Source organism: Triturus cristatus, chromosome 6, assembly GCF_964204655.1.
Source record: "Triturus cristatus chromosome 6, aTriCri1.1, whole genome shotgun sequence".
In the NCBI taxonomy this organism is placed as follows: domain Eukaryota; kingdom Metazoa; phylum Chordata; class Amphibia; order Caudata; family Salamandridae; genus Triturus; species Triturus cristatus.
In genome coordinates this window covers 1,482,902,481-1,482,921,079 of record NC_140589.1, presented here as the reverse complement: position 1 = coordinate 1,482,921,079, position 18,599 = coordinate 1,482,902,481, and the positions used below count along the sequence as shown (strand labels likewise).

The following is an 18,599-nucleotide window of genomic DNA, read 5'->3' as shown; positions in this document are numbered from 1 at the left end:
TTTTTGTTTGTTTTGTTTTTGGCTTTTGTATATGACAAAATCTCAATAAAATCTTGTTGAAATAAAAAAAAAAGAGGATGAATAATCAAACACTTTTGAAGAATTCCCGAAAGAAGCGGTGGTGCGAAGCATGACTGGGCTACAGAAAAACAAATGAGACACTGATGTTAAAACATTTACCGACCAGAAAACAGCGAGGCAGGCAGGAGGTGTCCAAAGCAGACAAGACAACGGGACACACTGAGTAGGACACAGGAGGAGTAGAACAACACAAAGGTTTGCACATTCATTACTCCTCCCCTGAAAATGTAGGTTCTGGACGAAACGTGAATTTTCACTTGTAAATTGATTTACGTACACTTAACATTACACCAGTAGGCGCAATTTTAAGGGCAAGTAAATCCAACAGCTGCAGGCTGTGGGCATTCCAGGGTAGGGACACTTGCTAAAAGGAGTGAACGCCCACAAACGCACAACTGCAGGTAGTTTTCAGTTAGTTCCCAACCTAAAAACAAGCCTAGAGAAGGCGTAAATCTGATTTCAGATTGGGAAAGGGGAGGAACACCCTGAGTACTGGTGGTGCTGTGGAGGAAGTTGTTTTTCCATAGGAAAATAAATGTCCTGAAGGAGAAACAATAATAACAGTTATTCAGTCCAAATGCACTGGTGAGTTGCAATTAACACATGTAAAATACACACACACACACACAGAAATTTACAGTTTTTACATTTCAGTACTCCTGGGAAGCCCTGACATTGGCAGTGCAGGAGCGGACCGCCATGCCAGTAGCCTGCTCCCGCACCCCCAAACCTGTGTGGGCATCGCCCACCAGATTACGAGTTTCCTTGTGTCTGGTGGGCTTTTTTTTCTGGTTCTACGGCAGTGCCTCTGAAAATGGGCACCGCAATGGGAATGCCAAAATCAATTCCAGAATGGCATGGACTGTAAAGCAGGAACTGAGGTGCATGCACACAGCGGGGCACAACTTGTGCCCCCCTGCATGCAGCCCCATGCACATGGAAAGATCTCCATTACACCGCTGGCAGTCCTGAAACTCGTAATATGCATGGCTTTGCTGCTGCAGCACCTCCAGCAACCTACTGAGCCCCTGACCACCGCGCCACTGCCCCAGGTAAAGTCGGTTCCCTGGCAGTTGCGGCGGTGCAATGGCGGTTCGACCACCCAACTTGTAATGGGGCTGTTGGACTGCTGGTGTGGCAGTGGCTGGGCTGCCACGCCCCTTTGAATCTGACAGTCCTCAGACTCGTAATTAGGCCCAAAATCTGCAGTGCACTTAGAAAAGGTAGGTATTACACCCGTAATTTCAGGCCCCAGAATGGGGTCTCTGGTATGAGGATACTCATGGAATCTGCTAGAACTGAAAGGAACGTAGGGTAGTTTGCAAAGATTAGGCTAAGTACATCAGCATCAATTCTCTAAGGGGAAGTCTGATTAAGTTGCTTGCCTCTGAGACCTTACATCAGAAGTTGGGTGAATCCTGCCATCTGTCAAAAATCTAAATAGCAGACTGATAAATAAACGAGCCAACCGGGTTGCGGAAATTAGTGTAAATAGGGGAGTGAAGAACTGGTAAGTGATTGGTGGAAAGCAGTGCACAGCCTCTAGTGGAAGCTTCACTAATGTGGCATTGCAGAGGTCAGCAGCTACTTCAGGGCTGCTATCCACCATGAAGTGGAAACATGAGGAGACCTAAGAAAGTAAAAAGAGCGGTGAATACTAGAGGAAGGGACGCAGCTGGACCCCGAGGAGCGGTTTAAATGAATTCCAATGTCAATTGATTCTGTTTTCCATGTTTAGGTCCTTTCATACGCTCCAACGACCTGTAGTCCTTTTCCCTCAAACACAGGAATGTTAACCGTGAAAGCCTATCTCTATAGGAACAATGGTCTTTGCTGTCTCCACACCGCACTCTTAATACTGTCTGTGCAAAGTACAGACGTTGCAATGCAGCTACATACAACCCATGCTTGGCACCCTACTGACCTCACTCTACCTCTGAACACAGAACTACACTGGTTACTACTAGCTGGAGCACTGTACAGAAAAAAGGCATTGAGTATGCTGTTGTCCCATGCTACTGTAGTGGTTTTACTGTTGCAGCATGCTTTTTTCAAGCTTGCAGTTAGGTCATTTCTCATATTTCCAAGTTGTTATTGTCTGTGTTTTGTCAATTAGTGTCATTTTGAATACAAATACACCACATAACAGCTTGGCATCCTCCTAGCCCTTTACCAGTCCTCATTACTTTTTTATGTGTCCTCGAGCAACCTCCCTTACTCCTCATTCATTCACAAGCAACCTTTCAAAGCCTCATCTCTAATTCAACCAACCTGTCAGTCAGGTTTTAGTCACAACACAACTTGGCAGCACAGCACTACTTGAAAAAAGCCCTAGCGCATTATGGGGCGCTCCTTGATAGAAGCAGTGAATGATAAATGAGCAGCTCTTGTCGCTTAATTATTATTCACCCCCCCTTTTTATTATTTATTATTATTGTGGGTGTCCCGGGCCCACCAAGGACATCTGTATTTGTTTTTGACTGGGGGCCATGGGAGGGATTCTCAGGGCTGCCGCGGCCCCGCCGGCTCCCTTGTCAGCACCCATCTTGGGTTCTGGCAGAAGCTGGACAATTATGTTTTTAATATTGGGGAGGGGGCATGGTCCGCCCTCACCCTAAGCTTCAAAAGGCCCCGGGACCCCTGGGCTGACATTCATTAAAAGGAGCGAGGGCGTGTGGCACCCCTCCCTGAGCCAATACTGGCGACTGGGACCCATTTCCCCTGGGGCCTAAGGTGGGTGGCTAGGCTACCCACACAACATATTACATTGGGAGCTGCGGGGGAGGCCAATGGCCCCTGCAGTCCTGCTGGCTTCTCTACATGCACCCATACTGGGTGCAGCAGAAGCTGACTTTTCTCTCGCCTGGCAGAAGCAGGTTTTCTTCCTGTGCTCCCCGCCAGTTGGTAGCAATCTCTATTTCCCTACCCGCACTAGTGTGGGCAGAGGAAAAAATGTGTGCTCCTACCCAGCGGGAGAATTTCTGCAGCTCCTGATGGGTGGGAGCTTTCAAGTTTTCCCTGCCCGCACTCTTGCAGGCAGGGAAACAGTGCTCCTCAAGATCCACCCACTGAGCCGGCTGGAGGATGGGGTCCCCATGGCCTTTCGAAGGTCTGGTAAGGGAGTGTAACACACCCTATCCCCTTAAATTGAATTCCGGCCACAGGGGATGGGGTCCCTGGGGTCTTCCATGGCTCAGGGATGGGGGGTGGGGTCCCGTGTGGAGGTCTGAGGCTTAGGAGGGGGGTATACACCCTATTCCCCTTTAAAGCAAATGCCGCCCTTGAGGTCCATGGAGGGGGTGGGGGGGCACATGACCCCCTCCCCATCGCCATCAATGCTGCTACGGTTCCCCCGGGCCCTGCCTCACTCTGCAGATCTGCTGTGCTAATTACAAAAAAAAACATTTTTGGCCCATATATATATATATATATATTTTTTTACACTTTGCTATAGCACAGGCAACTCAGCTCCAAGGATGTAAAGTGGCTGCTATCACATCTTTGTTGATGTGGAGGCAGCCAATCAGCTCTCATCTTGAGATCGGTTGGCTCCACTGTAGCAGACACTCAGACCTCATCTTGAAATCAGATCTCCACAGATCCTCTGCTGTGTGAAATATCTATATTTTTTAACCTTACTATCGTTAAAACTACTGAACAGATTTCACCAAATCACAATAAGCATGCGTTCTGGACCAACAGCTAGCTTTATGCCAAATTTGGTGTAATTCCGTTCAGCTGTTTGGCTGTAGCGCAGTCTACTTTTCCAATGGAAAAAGTGAATGGAGGAAATGAGTTTTGGACCCCTCCTCCCATTTTCTTGGTCCCCGTTTGACGATCACCCTGAAACTTTCCAAGAAGGAGTTGAGGTGGACTAACATTTTGTTTGTAAAGTTTTGTGAAGATTCATCAAACAGCGCCAAAATTATAAGCAAACCAAAAAATGCTTTTCATATGGAAACGTGGCCCTGCCTTTAACTACACAGTGGCAACCACCACTGGGTAATATATATAAATATGTAGTGGAAGGGGTTATGCTGAAACACATCAGCCTTATTGGCATTGCATGTTGTAAATAAAGCGTATTCAATGGATTAAGAAACTTTCAGCCTTATTTTGTGGAATCCGTGTTTGACCTCTGGATTTGGTACTGTCGAATGATTGTTGGAGAGAGGACTGATGATATTTTGGAAACATACATATGTGTGTATAATATAAATATTATATATATGGCTCCATGTTTGCTGTTTTTACGGATATTTACAAATAAATGCAGACAGAAAACAAAGTTATTTTTAAAAGTGGATAAATACAGAAAATTGTGCTTCTTTTAAGTGACTATCCGTGCTGTCTTTCATGAATTATAACCCAACAACTGAGCAGATAGACAGCATGGGAATCTAAAAAACAGGATGACATTTCTTTAAATAACGGCATGTGTCAATATACATTTGTGGTATACTGCTAGTATCTACCAGTGGATGTATTGTTATGTAATATTTGGCAGCTTAAATAGCTAAAACACGACAGACAAAGTATGAGTGCGTATCTATCAGTTGAATAAATATGGAAATTTACAGTTTTACAACTTCATTTATAAGCAAAACACAAAATAAATATGGATACATACAGATAAAATGGCCAAAATATAAATATGGATAAATACAGACAGAAATGTTTAAAAAAATACCATAAAACCGGAAGCCCTAATATATATATATAATAAATTATATAGGTATATATATCTATAAAATTATATAGGATTGTACACACACAAAACCATAGAAATTCAGCAGTTATAGTTAAAGTTGTCTAAAGTAACTATAACTTATGCCCAATGGAAAATATAACTCGCGCTCGAACAGGCACAGTTTTCTCATCAATAATTTTACAGCAAATTTTCCAGTGATATTATCAATGATGTCATAGACAATGTAATGACTGATGTAATATAGGGGTAATTAGCAGAGCATAGCAAGGGCGCAAGTTATAGTTACCTTAAGGCAAAAGTTATAGTTACTTTAAATAACTAACTATAACTACTTAATTTCTATGGTTTTGTGTGTGTATAATCTGAACCTAATTAAAACGTCCCTGAAACCTTTGTTATTTTCAATGAATTTCTCATTTTATTTGAATTTGATTTCCAAACTAAAAAGTCCCTGTATATTTCAGTGAATTTCTAGGTTTTTTTTTTAACAGAAAGTAATGTTTAATTACCATACATTAAACCAACTGCCGGGGGTTGGCCGTAGGGCCCGGCAGTGGCCAATCCCCTCCCTGCAGCCAACAGCATGCTGCGCACACATGGCCGTGCGGTGTGGACAGTTGGCCACAAGGACTGGCCTGTGGCCAACCCACCAACCGCAGTCAACCCGGGATGGAGGGCACTACGAAGCCGGATTTTATCCACGAGCACCTCATCCCCGAGGGCCCAGTACATTTTCTGGGTGAGGGAACGTGACATCCGGGCCAATTTTGGCTCCATGGGCCCCATTCCACAGGGCCTGTTGCTTGATGTTAGGGGAGGGGGAACTTGGCCTCCTCCCCGGGCTGCTTTCTGACCATGGGGAACCAATTCCCCCAGACCCACTTTTATATTTATGGGGGATGGAAGCACGCAGCCCCTCTACCTGGGTCGATTTCGACCCCAGGGAGCCCATCCCCATGGGGCCAGCACCTTTTTAAATTGGAAAGGGGCACACAGCCGCATTCCCCAGGACAATTTTAGCACTGGGAACCCCATCCCCCGGATCCTGGCCATATTCTAAAAAGGGAGGTGGGCTGCATGGCCCCTACCCTGGTCCAATATCTGCCCTGGAGACTCGGTCCAACAAAGGGTGGGTGCAATGGAAACAGACTGAAGTCTGCTCCCAGGTGGCGGAGCATTTTTTAAGCTACCGCCAGCAAGAAGCAAACTTTGTTGCTCTCACTTGGCGGGAGTTTTGAAATTGCTCCGGCTAAACAAGAGAAAACACATGTTTCCCTGCGAGCACGACCCCACTCCTCATTCTTAATAAAGGCCGGGACCTGAGAAATGGGGTCCACGGTAGAGCTAGGCCTAGGAAAGGGTGGGCATGTGTGTCACACTCTCCTGTATTAATCTAAAGAGTTCTCCCAGGACCTGGCCCTCCTGGGAGGCAAGAAAAAACAGATGCGGAAGACCACGCTTTTTAAAAAATTATTTTCCATTTTGAAGCAGATCCTCTGCAAATTCGCTGCAAAATTAAAATAAACTTTTTTGGCCATAGACGGCGTGCCTGTGAGACCCCACCACCAGGCCTAAGGGGTCAGGATATTCCTATATGCATTTTTCTTGACACTCAAGCTGAGCCCTGAGTCCCAAGATAGCTGTCACCACTTCCTGGTTGAAGTGGTGGGAGTCAATCAGATGTCAGCACCTCTGTGTCCCAAGATAAACCTAAGTCTTTTTTCTTTAATAACTCCAAAACTACTTAACAGATTTACACCAAATCACAAAAAGAGATATTTGGGGACCAATCTCTAGCTTTCTGCCAACTTTGGTGTAATTCCATTCAGCGATTCAGGCTAAAGTTGTGTGTAAAAAAACAATATGGGAAACTGTATGGGGAATACACGTTTTGGGGTCCCCCTCTTCTCGGCCCACACTAGACGAATCACCCTGAAACTTTCCAGACAGCAGCAGAAGTGAGTGGCAAACTAGTTTTGAAAATGTCATGACATTCGTCAATTATTGTCAAAGTTATGAGCAAAAAAAAGATTTTCATATGGAAACTAGGTCCGAACCATAAGTACCCCTAATGGTGTCCACCAGTAGGAGATATAAACATACATATATATCTCCAATACTCCTCCGCTGGCTTTCACCCAACGGCTCTCCCACAGGATGGACACAGACCCAAAATTGTGTGCAAAGTTATTTCTTCTTTATTCCATTTGTCGCCATAACGCGTTTCGGCTCGCCCGAGCCTTGATCACATGACAGTGGCATTTGGATGTAACTCCCCTTTTAAAGTGACAGTGCAGCAGTAATCATGATCACGTGACAAGCATGGCGCGCAAATTAATCGATGAACATAAAGAAAAGCTTAACAGAAGTAGAGTCTAATTCAAAGCATTAAACGTAGTTTCTGTGTCAACAATACATGATGATATCTGTTTGTTTTTCTTTTTAGTTAAACATTATTTGAAATATCTCTGTAAAATACCGACAATCTGTTCATGATTTTAATCATTTGCCTATGCTCACCAGGGTATATATATCTGATATACCTGTGCAATTATTTGCTTATATTCTGGTACGTGACTCATGGTATGTAATTTAAAAGCAGAAATAATAAAATATAAATATTATTTCTGTGAAAGTGCAAAGTGCATACAAACACAATGTGAATAAAATACAATTTAAAAACCATACATTCGAATAATTCTTGTTTCAGTGACGAGTGGGACCCGTAAAGAGAATTGAAACTCATGTTAATGTTACCGTACATATAGTTTATGCTTCTATGTATTGATTTATGAGCAAATGAGACCTGTGTATAGAAGGTAGGATACTGACAATGCTGCAGATATGTTATCCAAGAAATCATTGAATGATGCTGGTAAAATACCTTGGCTTATGTTGATGTCAAGTCGCAATTATTTCGATTATTTGGGTAATTCTTAAATCTTGGTTAGAAATTCAATATATACAATATTTACAATCTTCAATGCATGAACGAACAATTGGAACGGACATACAAATGAACCGACAGCACCAGTAAAGTGCGTAAGTGCCAGTGCAATTTAGTGTGTGCAAAAAAAATTGCCAATAAATAGATTAAAAGGTATTTTGAACCTTTAAAAATGTATCTATTGACCTATCTATGTAGTCTTGCATTCAGATAGGTACCACTGAAGATGAATCTATTCTAACAGCTTAAATACCTTGAAGTTTAATTCATCAGGTATCGATAAAAGCATATTATAAAAAATGAATAAATAGTAAAATATCATTTTTATAAATATATATATACAAGGATTTTGAATAAAACTTGATTTAACCAATGATTTACAATTCAACGATTAAGAGTTTATACAGCATTGTTGTAAAGATGACGAGAGCTACCTGGTGTATATGGTTGTTTTTATGCTCTCTCTAATAACAATGAGGTTTGCAATATCAAATTATATTAGACACGTGTAGAGGTCTTCTGTAGCATTGAGACCAGCAGGATGCTTCGTGTCCATTTGTAAAATGTACCTGGTTTCTAATTTTCTTAATTTGTTCTCACGGTCACCACCTCTCCTGCTAGGTGCAATTGAGTCAATGACATAGTATTGGAGAAGGTGGTTGTCAGATTTATGTTTTTCTCTAAAATGCCTTGCAACGGGGTATGTGTTGTCCTGGTTAGTGATAGCCCTTAAATGTTGAAGGATACGTTTGAAAACGGGTAATTTTGTGCTGCCTATGTATCGTAGGTTGCATGGGCACGAAAGGACATACACAGCATATTCTGTTTTACACGTTAGAAATTTAGTGATAGTGTGGTTGTAATCGCTAAAAGGGGTTTTGTATGTACTGGTATTTACTCCTTGATTGCATGCCTTACACGTTTTACATCTGAAAAATCCTTTGACTGATTGTATCCAACTACTATTGCTAATCACTTCAGGGCTGGTGTGGACTAATGTGTCTCTCATTGAGGGCGCCTTGCTATAAGTGATGGACACCCTCTGCGGTAGCAGGGGTCCTATTACTGGGTCACTAAGTGCCAATGGCCAATTTCGTTGTAAGATTTTATTGAGACTCTTGTGTTGTTGACTGTACTGTATTATCAGTCTGAATTCCTCTTTGGCGTTTGTATTATCCAAAATGTCCTGAGATACATTGTTAGAGTTGACTTTCCTAGAGTTGTCAAACGGTATCTTATCCACTTTTTTATCTTTGATTGCTTCCTCCCTAGTACAGGACATGGACTTTTTTATGGCATTGTCTATGATGCTAACTTTGTAGCCCCGTTGTAGGAAGCGATTTTTACTTTCATGCTGTGCTACTTTTAAGTCTAGATCATTACTGCAAATGCGCCTTATGCGCAGCATCTCCCCGTAGGGAATGCTATTGATAAGGTGCTTTGGATGTGCACTAGTTGCATGGAGGGTAGAGTTGCCCGCTGTCTTTTTTCTGAAGAGACGAGTTTCTATTTTGTTGTTACTGATATAGACTTGGGTGTCTAGGAATTCAATCTGGGAAGGGCTAATGGTGGCGGTAAAATGCAGATTTAAATTGTTCACATTAATATTCTGTATGAACTCGTTGGCTTGCTGTACAGAACCATGCCACACTACAAACAAATCATCAATGTATCTTAGCCAGATGACAACATTGTTCCTAATGTTCTCCCCATACTCATCTCTGAGGACCAGCTCCTCCCATTTGCCCATATGCAGACATGCATAGCTCGGTGAGAAGCTGGCCCCCATCGCTACCCCTCTAGTTTGCTGATACAACTGGCTGTTGAACATGAAAGTATTATTGTGTAAACAGAATTCGATCATTTCTACTAACATTTTGCTGTGTTCAAGATGTTGTGTCGATCTTTGAGCTAGGTAGTGTTGTACAGCCGTTAACCCATCCACATGATTAATGCTAGTATATAGCGAAGTTACATCTAATGCTATCAGTAAATAGTCATTATGCCATTCCACATTCATAATTTTCCTTAGAAAGTCACTTGTATCTTTTACATAGGAAGGTAGACTCTGTACATACTCCTGTAGATAATAGTCAATATATCTTGTTGTGTGTTCCATAAGACTATTTTTGGCACTGATAATTGGTCTTCCAGGAGGTTCGTTACCGTTTTTGTGAATTTTTGGGATGAAGTAGATGGTCGGTGTTGTAGGGTTATCATTTTTCAGAAATTTGAATTCATCATTACTGATAAGTTTCGCATTGTTCCATTTGACTAGCTTATGTTGGAATTCTTTCTGTGCAATTTTCATGTTACCGATGGTGATCCTTGTGTAGCAGTTGCGATCGTTTAGTTGATTATACGCTTCCTTATTGTACATGGTGATCGGCCAAATTACAATATTGCCACCCTTGTCACTGTTGCGAATGACAATATCCTTGTTTTTCTGTATATATATATTCACTTAAAAAACCATAGGTTTCACACATGTTATAGTTAGCTGGACATTTCACTCGTAAAAAACCAATGAAATTCCCCCGTTATAGTTAGTGCAGGCAACTATAACTCACGCGACCGCAATCCTCTGCTGATGACGTCAGATATTACATCACTGTATTTAGACACTTATTTACCCATGTCTTCTTCCATTAATCTTTAGCTATACATATATTACAAATATTTATTTTTCATAAAGACACATATGTCATCAGTGATGTAATATTTGACGTCATCAGCAGAGGATTGCGGTCGCGTGAGTTATAGTTGCCTGCACTAACTATAACAAGGGAATTTCATTGTTTTTTTACGAGTGAAATGTCCAGCTAACTATAACATGTGTGAAACCTATGGTTTCTTATGTGAATTTGCAAGGTTTTTTAAATGCTAATTCGTAACTATAACGTGTGTGAAACCTATGGTTTTTTCATGAATTTGTACGTTTTTTTAAATGCTAAGTTATGTATTTATTAATTTTTTTTGTTTTCAGGTTTTTCACCGTGCGCGCACCGTGCGCACACGGTGCGCTTTGCGCACCGTGCGCGCGCTGTGGGCGCTCGGTGCGCTTCGCGCACCGAGCACCCACGGTTCGCCGTGCGCGCACTGTGCGTGCACCTCGCGATTTTTCGCCCTTGGGGGTCCGTCTGTGACCCCTGACCAAGGCTAGGGGGTCAGGAACTGTCCACTCTGCCCCCTTTTCACGTTCTCCACCTTTTTTTTTCACCCCCTCAGACTGCGAGAGACAAAATGGCGGCCGACACTTCCTGGTTTCGACCGATTCGAATGTTTACCAACATCTAACAACCAATCAGAATTGCGCTCGCGCACGGCAGGGTGCGCGCACCGTGCGCGCACGGTGCGCGCGTATAGATATTGATATGCTTTTAAATGCAATTTTCTCAGGAAATACTGAACAGATTTACACCAGACCTGCAAAAGGCACTTCCTTGACCTTATGGCTACCTCTCTGCCAAATTTCACGTAATTCTGTTCAGCCGTTCGGGCTGTAGCTGCGACTAAAGGTGCTATGGAAAAATGCATGGGGAAAACGCGTTTTGGGACCCCCCCTTTTTCTCGGCCCTCGCTTGACGAATCACCCCGAGACTTTCAGGGTAGGAGCTGAATGGAGCGCCCCATTAGTTTTGAAAATTTTGCGAGGATTCATCAACCGGTGCCAAAGTTATTCAAAATAGAATTTTGAGATTTCCTATGGAAACTAGGTTGTAACTATAACTATCAACTGGCGACCGCCAGTTGATTATATATATATATATATATGGGCATGGGGAATTTCTGTCAATATATGGTACTACACCAATGTGGTCACTTTAACACATTTACATAAATCCACATTTATTTCCTCAAATTGTGCATGTCTCCCTGTCTGTATAATGTATTTATGGGCATTCATCATGCAATAGCCTCATCAGTACAAACACTTACAGTACTATACAAGGAGAAATATCCTCTCTTTTTTCTTTAAGGTTTCTGTAATTAGGTGATTTATGTTAAAAATGTACTTCAACTCCCAGAATTCAGTGGGACTAATTGTTTGGCAGGAAATGACATAAAAAAACAGCTGACAGTAGTGTCACCTACCGTGAACAAGGCCGTCATGGCCGAAACGCGTCGGTTTGACAGACTAGGCTTTATGGTTGAATAAAGTTTTGCAAACCTGGTTCCAGAGTGCGGCGTCTCTTGTGTAAAAAAAAAATATTTTTTTTTTAAAATAAATAAATATATATATATATATATATATTTATTTATTTATTTTAACATGACATTATGCATTTGGCACTTTATGCCCTGGTTATTTATAAACTCTGCGATAATCACTAGTCCATGAAGTGTGAGCTGCCAATACATGACATGGGTGGTGCAATGTAATGGATCGAGGCATAATAGATAGCCCTGTGAATATTCATAGCTATTACATTGCTACAATAACGATCATGCATGCCCGAAATACACACTGTAGTAGAAATGAAAGGTTAGTCACTAATAGGTACATGAGGAATACGGGCGGTAAGCTCGCAGCGTCCTGTGCTTGAACACGACGGTACAATGAGTTCAACATAATGGGCAACAATTTATTTATTATTGATTTATTGTTTCTTAATGTATTTTATCTTGGTTTGAATTGCCAGACCAAGAAATACTAAACGGTAAAAAAGAAAAACGCTTAAGAATGGAATGGAATTAGTTTAGGAAAATGTAATAAGCATTAAAAATACAAAAACACTAAACAAAACAGAGAATACAAATCTTTACTGATCTTGCTTGACAAAACAACTTTATTGTTTAGGGTTGTTGAATAAGTACAATGCACTGTCACTTTAACAGATGAGAATGTTTCAATACAAAACTTTTAAAGTTTGAGAAAACCTGAGCGTGTGGATGAGATAGTAGCCCGAGCCATTTTTTGCAAAATTGTTAAAGGAGGATTATGATGCAAAAAAAAAACCACACACATATATATATTCACTGAAAAAACCATAGGTTTCACACATGTTATAGTTAGCGGAAATTTTACTGATAAAAAACCAGTGAAATTCCCCCGTTATAGTTAGCGCAGGCAACTATAACTCACGCGACTGCAATCCTCTGCTGATGCTAATACTGTATTTAGACACTTATTTGCCCATGTCTTCTTCCATACATTTTTAGCTATACATATATTACAAATATTTTTTTTTCATAAAGACACATATGTCATCAGCAGAAGATTGCAGTCGCGTGAGTTATAGTTGCCTGCGCTAACTATAACGGGGGAATTTCACTGGTTTTTTATCAGTAAAATTTCCGCTAACTATAACATGTGGGAAACCTATGGTTTTTTCAGTGAATTTGCAAGGTTTTTTAAATGCTAATTCCTAACTATAACGTGTGTGAAACCTATGGTTTTTTCAGTGAATTAGTACGGTTTTTTAAATGCTAAGTTTTTTTCCCTTATAATAAGCCCTGTACATTTGGTGGCCTTCGGCCACCAAAAGCACAGGGGGTGGGGTAAGTGTGGATAGTGTTTTTTGCCCTTAACATAAGCCCTGTACATTTGGTGGCCTTCGGCCACCAAAAGCACAGGGGGTGGGGTAAGTGTGGATAGTGTTTTTTTTATTTTTATTTTTTTACCGTACGCTTACGGTAAGCGTACGGTAAGCGTACCCCGCGAAATTGCCGAAAAAAAAATAAAACCGTTTTTGCACTTGGGGGATGTTTGGGGACTCCCTCAACATGACTATGTGGGAGGGAGTTGTCAAAACAGCCCCTTTACATGTTTTTGGGCTTGATATTTTAAAAATCACTCTCAGTGCGAGAGACAAAATGGCGGCCGCCGCTTCCTGGTTTCGGCCGATTCGAATGTTTACTAAGATCTAAGAGCCAATCAGAATCGCGCTCGCGCACGCCACCGTACGCTTACCGTAAGCGCACGGTAAGCGTACCGTAAGCTGGCTCAGATATATATATTGATTTAAAGGCTATTTTCTCAGAATCTACTGAACAGATTTACACCAAACCTACAAAAGGCACTTCCTTGACCTAGGGACTACCTCTCTGCCAAATTTTGAGTAATTCTGTTCAGCCGTTCGGGCTGTAGCTCGTTCTAAAGGTCCTATGGAAAAATGCATGGGAAAAACGCGTTTTGGGACCCCCCTTTTATCTCAGCCCCCGCTTGACGGATCCCCCCGAGACTTTCAGGGTAGGAGCGGAGCGTAGCGCCCCACCTATTTTGAAAAATTTGCGAGGATTCGTCGACCGGCGCCAAAGTTATTCAAAATAGAATGTTGAGGTTTTCCTATGGAAACGTGGTCCTAACTATAACTACCTACTGGCTATCGCCAGTAGGTAATATATATATATATATATATAATCTACGGGCGGTCGCCAGTAGATAGTTATAGTTAGGACCGAGTTTCCATAGGAAATCACAAAATTCTATTTTGAATAACTTTGGCGCAGATTGACGAATCTTCGCGAAATTTTCAAAACTAATGGGGCGCTCCGCTCCGCTCCTACCCTGAAAGTCTCGGGGTGATTCGTCAAGCGGGGGCCGAGAAAAAGGGGGGGGTCCCAAAACACGTTTTCCCCATGGATTTTTCCATAGGGACTTTTGTCGCAGCTACAGCCCAAACGGCTGAACAGAATTACGTGAAATTTGGCAGAGAGGTAGCCATAAGGTCCGTTTGGTGCCTTTTGCAGGTTTGGTGTAAATCTGTTCAGTATTTTCTGAGAAAATAGCATTTAAATCAATATATATATCTATACGCGCGCAGCGTGCGCGCAGGGTGCGCGCACTCGGCCGTCCGCGAGCGCACTTCTGATTGGTTGTTACATCTTAGTAAACATTCGAATCGGTCGAAACCAGGAAGTGTCGGCCGCCATTTTGTCTCTCGCACTGAGAGGGGGGTGAAACACAAAGGAGAAAAACACGTAAAGGGGGCACGCTGGACAGTTCCTGACCCCCTAGCAGGGGTCAAGGGGTCCTCAGAGATCCCCCAAGGGCAATTAAAAAAAGTTAATTTTTTTCGGTAAATCGCCGAGTGCGCGAAGCGTGCGCGCACTATAGAAATGAAAAAAATTCAGCGAGGTTCGTGCAGCGTGCGCGCACGGTATAAACGCTGTAAAATAAAATCGCAATGTCAATCCCCCCGTGTGCACACGCTGCGTGCAGCGCAGTGTGTGTGCATGGATTAATAAACGATTAACAGTTTACACCAAAACACTTAACAACAAAGCGTTTCATGTGTCCTCCTTGTGCGGACGGTGCGCGAAGTGCACCGTGTGTACATGGCCCATTAAGCGTAACGTGGGCGCGCGGTGCGCGTAGCGCACTGCGTGCCCACCGTGCGTGCACGGTGCGCAAAGTGCACCGTGCGTGCACGGCACTAACTGCGTAAAGTGGGCGCGAGGTGCGCAAAGCGCACCGCGTGCTCACCGTGCGCGCACGGAACGAACTGCGTGAAGTAACTTAGCATTTAAAAAAACGTACAGATTCACTGAAAAAACCATAGGTTTCACACACGTTATAGTTAGGAATTAGCATTTAAAAAACCTTGCAAATTCACTTAAAAAACCATAGGTTTCACACATGTTATAGTTAGCTGGGCATTTTCCTCATGAAAAACCAATAAAATTCCCCCGTTATAGTTAGTGCAGGCAACTATAACTCACGCGACCGTAATCCGCTGCTGACGACGTCAGATATTACATCACTGATGACATATGTGTCTTTCTGAAAAAAAATAAAAAAATATATGTATAGCTAAAAAAAAAAGGAAGAAGACATGGGTATATAAATGTGTAAATACAGTGATGTAATATCTGACGTCATCAGCAGCGGATTACGGTCGCGTGAGTTATAGTTGCCTGCACTAACTATAACGGGGGAATTTCATTGGTTTTTCATGAGGAAAATGCCCAGCTAACTATAACATGTGTGAAACCTATGGTTTCTTAAGTGAATATATATATATATATATATTCACTGAAAAAACCATAGGTTTCACACACGTTATAGTTAGGAATTAGCATTTAAAAAACCTTGGAAATTCACTTAAAAAACCATAGGTTTCACACAAGTTATAGTTAGCTGTACATTTCACTCGTAAAAAACCAATGAAATTCCACGTTATAGTTAGATCAGGTAACTATAACTTGCGCACCCGCAATCCACTGCTGATGACGTCACATATTACATCACTCATGACATGGTCAGTGACATCACTCATGACATCACTGATGACATCTGAAATGACACATTGTGCATTGCGGTCGCGCAAGTTATAGTTACCTGATCTAACTATAACGTGGAATTTCATTGGTTTTTTACGAGTGAAATGTACAGCTAACTATAACTTGTGTGAAACCTATGGTGTTTTAAGTGAATTTCCAAGGTTTTTTAAATGCTAATTCCTAACTATAACGTGTGTGAAACCTATGGTTTTTTCAGTGAATTTGTCCGTTTTTTTAAATGCTAAGTTATCTATTTATTATTAATTTTTCCGCGCACGGTGCGCATCGCGCACCGTGCGCGCGCTGTGGGCACTCGGTGCGCTTTGCGCACCGAGCGCCCACCTTGCGCATTTCGTACCGTGCACGCCACGCCATTTTTTACAAAATATCAATTGTTTTTTTCTCCCTTGGGGGTCCTTAGATTTATATATTAAATGTGATTGTTAATTCTTTTTTTTTTATTCTTTTTTACCGTACGCGTACGGTAAGCTTACCGTACGCGCACTCCGTGATTTTTTTTAAAAATTATTAAATTTATTTTTCATACTTTTTGGTCCTTCGTGAACCCCCTGACGAACGCTAGGGGGTCTGCAACTCTCTTCGTTGCCCCCTTTTCATGTTATCAACCTTTGTTTTTCAGTGCGAGAGACAGAAAATGGCGGCCGATACTTCCTGGTTTTGACCGATTCGAATGTTTACTTTGATCTAACAACCAATCAGAAATGCGCTCGCGCACGTCACCGTACGCGTACGGTAAGCTTACCGTAAGCGCAAGGAGCGCGCTTACAGATATATATATTGATTTAAATGCTATTTTCTCAGAAACTACTGAACAGATTTACACCAGACCTACAAAAGGCACTTCCTTGACCTCATGGCTACCTCTCTGCCAAATTACAAGTAATTCTGTTCAGCCGTTCGGGCTGTAGCTGTGTCTAAAGGTCCTATGGAAAAATGCATGGGGAAAACGCGTTTTGGGACCCCCCTTTTTTCTCAGCCCCCGCTTGACGAATCACCCCGAGACTTTCAGGGTAGGAGCGGAGCGTAGCGCCCCATTAGTTTTGAAAATTTCGCGAGGATTCGTCAACCGGCGCCAAAGTTATTCAAAATAGAATTTTGAGATTTCCTATGGAAACATGGTCCTAACTATAACTATCTACTGGCGACCGCCAGTAGATAATATATATATATATTATACCTACCGGCGGTCGCCAGTAGGTAGTTATAGTTAGGACCTATTTTCCATAGGAAATTCGCAACATTCTATTCCTAATACCTTTGGCACCGATTGACGGATCTTCGCAAAATTTTCAAAACTCGTGGGGCGCTCCGGTCCGCTCCTATCTTGAAAGTTTCGGGGTGATTCGTCAAGCGGGGGCCAAGAAAAAAGGGGGTCCCAAAACGTGTTTTCCCCATGCAATTTCCCATAGGAAACTTTGACATGGCTACAGCCCGAACTGCTGAACGGAATTACACCAAATTTGGCAAAAAGGTAGCCTTTGGTTCAGAAAGATCCCTTTTTGTTAAATGGTGTAAATCCATTCAGTAGTTGCTGAGAAAATCAAAATTAACAAAGTTGCGATATCTATGGCCGCGCAGGATCCGCACACCCTCCCGATCACAAGCTTTATGCTAATTGGCTGTCAACACTTCAAACCAGGAAGTGTTGCTAGCCATCTTGTGCCTCGGTAGAACCGAGGCACAAGAAATCAGTAAAACTAAGGCGCAAAACACGAAAAGGGGGCAGGGTAAAAACACCCTGACCCCCCCAGGCCTACTTAGGCAGCTCTGTGGCGCTTACTGGAGGTACCTAGTGGGCTAGTTGGACCCCAGGGACTCTCAGGATTCAAGGGGACTTAATCTCACAACTTAAAACGGACACAGAGTGTGTTTACACACGTCACATCGGGCCCCCCTTCCTTTCACCAGTGTGCAAACACACCCCGTGGCGCGTTTTAAGAGGTAGTTTTAATCCCCCTGCCCTATTATGTACTAGGGGCTTACAGAGGAGGTCATGCTAATCACAGGGGTACCCCAACGCATAGTGTTCCCTAGTGTATGCAGGTGTTTTCACTGTATTCTAAGTGTCTTTTAGCATAGCACTGGCTCTAGGACTGGTTAGTCAGACTCAGTTACCACCAGTACCCGTCTGAAAAACTTGAGGGTACAGGATGATTTTGCAACAAGGCTTCTTTCTGCTCCTCTGTTTGTTCTTTCTGCACGTCTTCCTTCTTCCTGCACTTTTCTTCGTCTTTGAGGACTTCTGTTGCTTCTTTCTGCATTTCTTTTTCTTCTTTCTGTGTGTTTTTTCTTCTTTCTTCACATGTCCTACCTCTGTAGGCATAGTTAGAAAATAGCATTAAAAAAACCTTTGAAATTAACTGAAAAGACCATAGGTTTCAGACATGTTATAGTTAGTAATTAGCATTTAAAAAACCTTAGAAATTCACAGAAAAAAACATAGGTTTCAGGGCTGTTATAGTTAGCTGGACATTTCACTCATACAAAACCAGTGAAATTCCCCCGTTGTAGTTAGTTCAGCTAACTATAACTCGCGCGCCCACAATGCACTGCTGATGACGTCACATATTCCATCACTCATGACATGGTCAGTGAAATCACTGATGACATCTC

The 18,599-nt window shown here is 42.4% G+C and overlaps 1 protein-coding gene across 1 annotated transcript in view; it reads right to left on the bottom strand.

Annotated features, from left to right (window-relative positions):
* The window catches only part of EML6 (EMAP like 6), an 884,002-nt gene that overhangs the window by 674,918 nt on the left and 190,485 nt on the right, over positions 1 to 18,599 (bottom strand). The gene's annotated exons all lie outside the window — the stretch shown is intronic.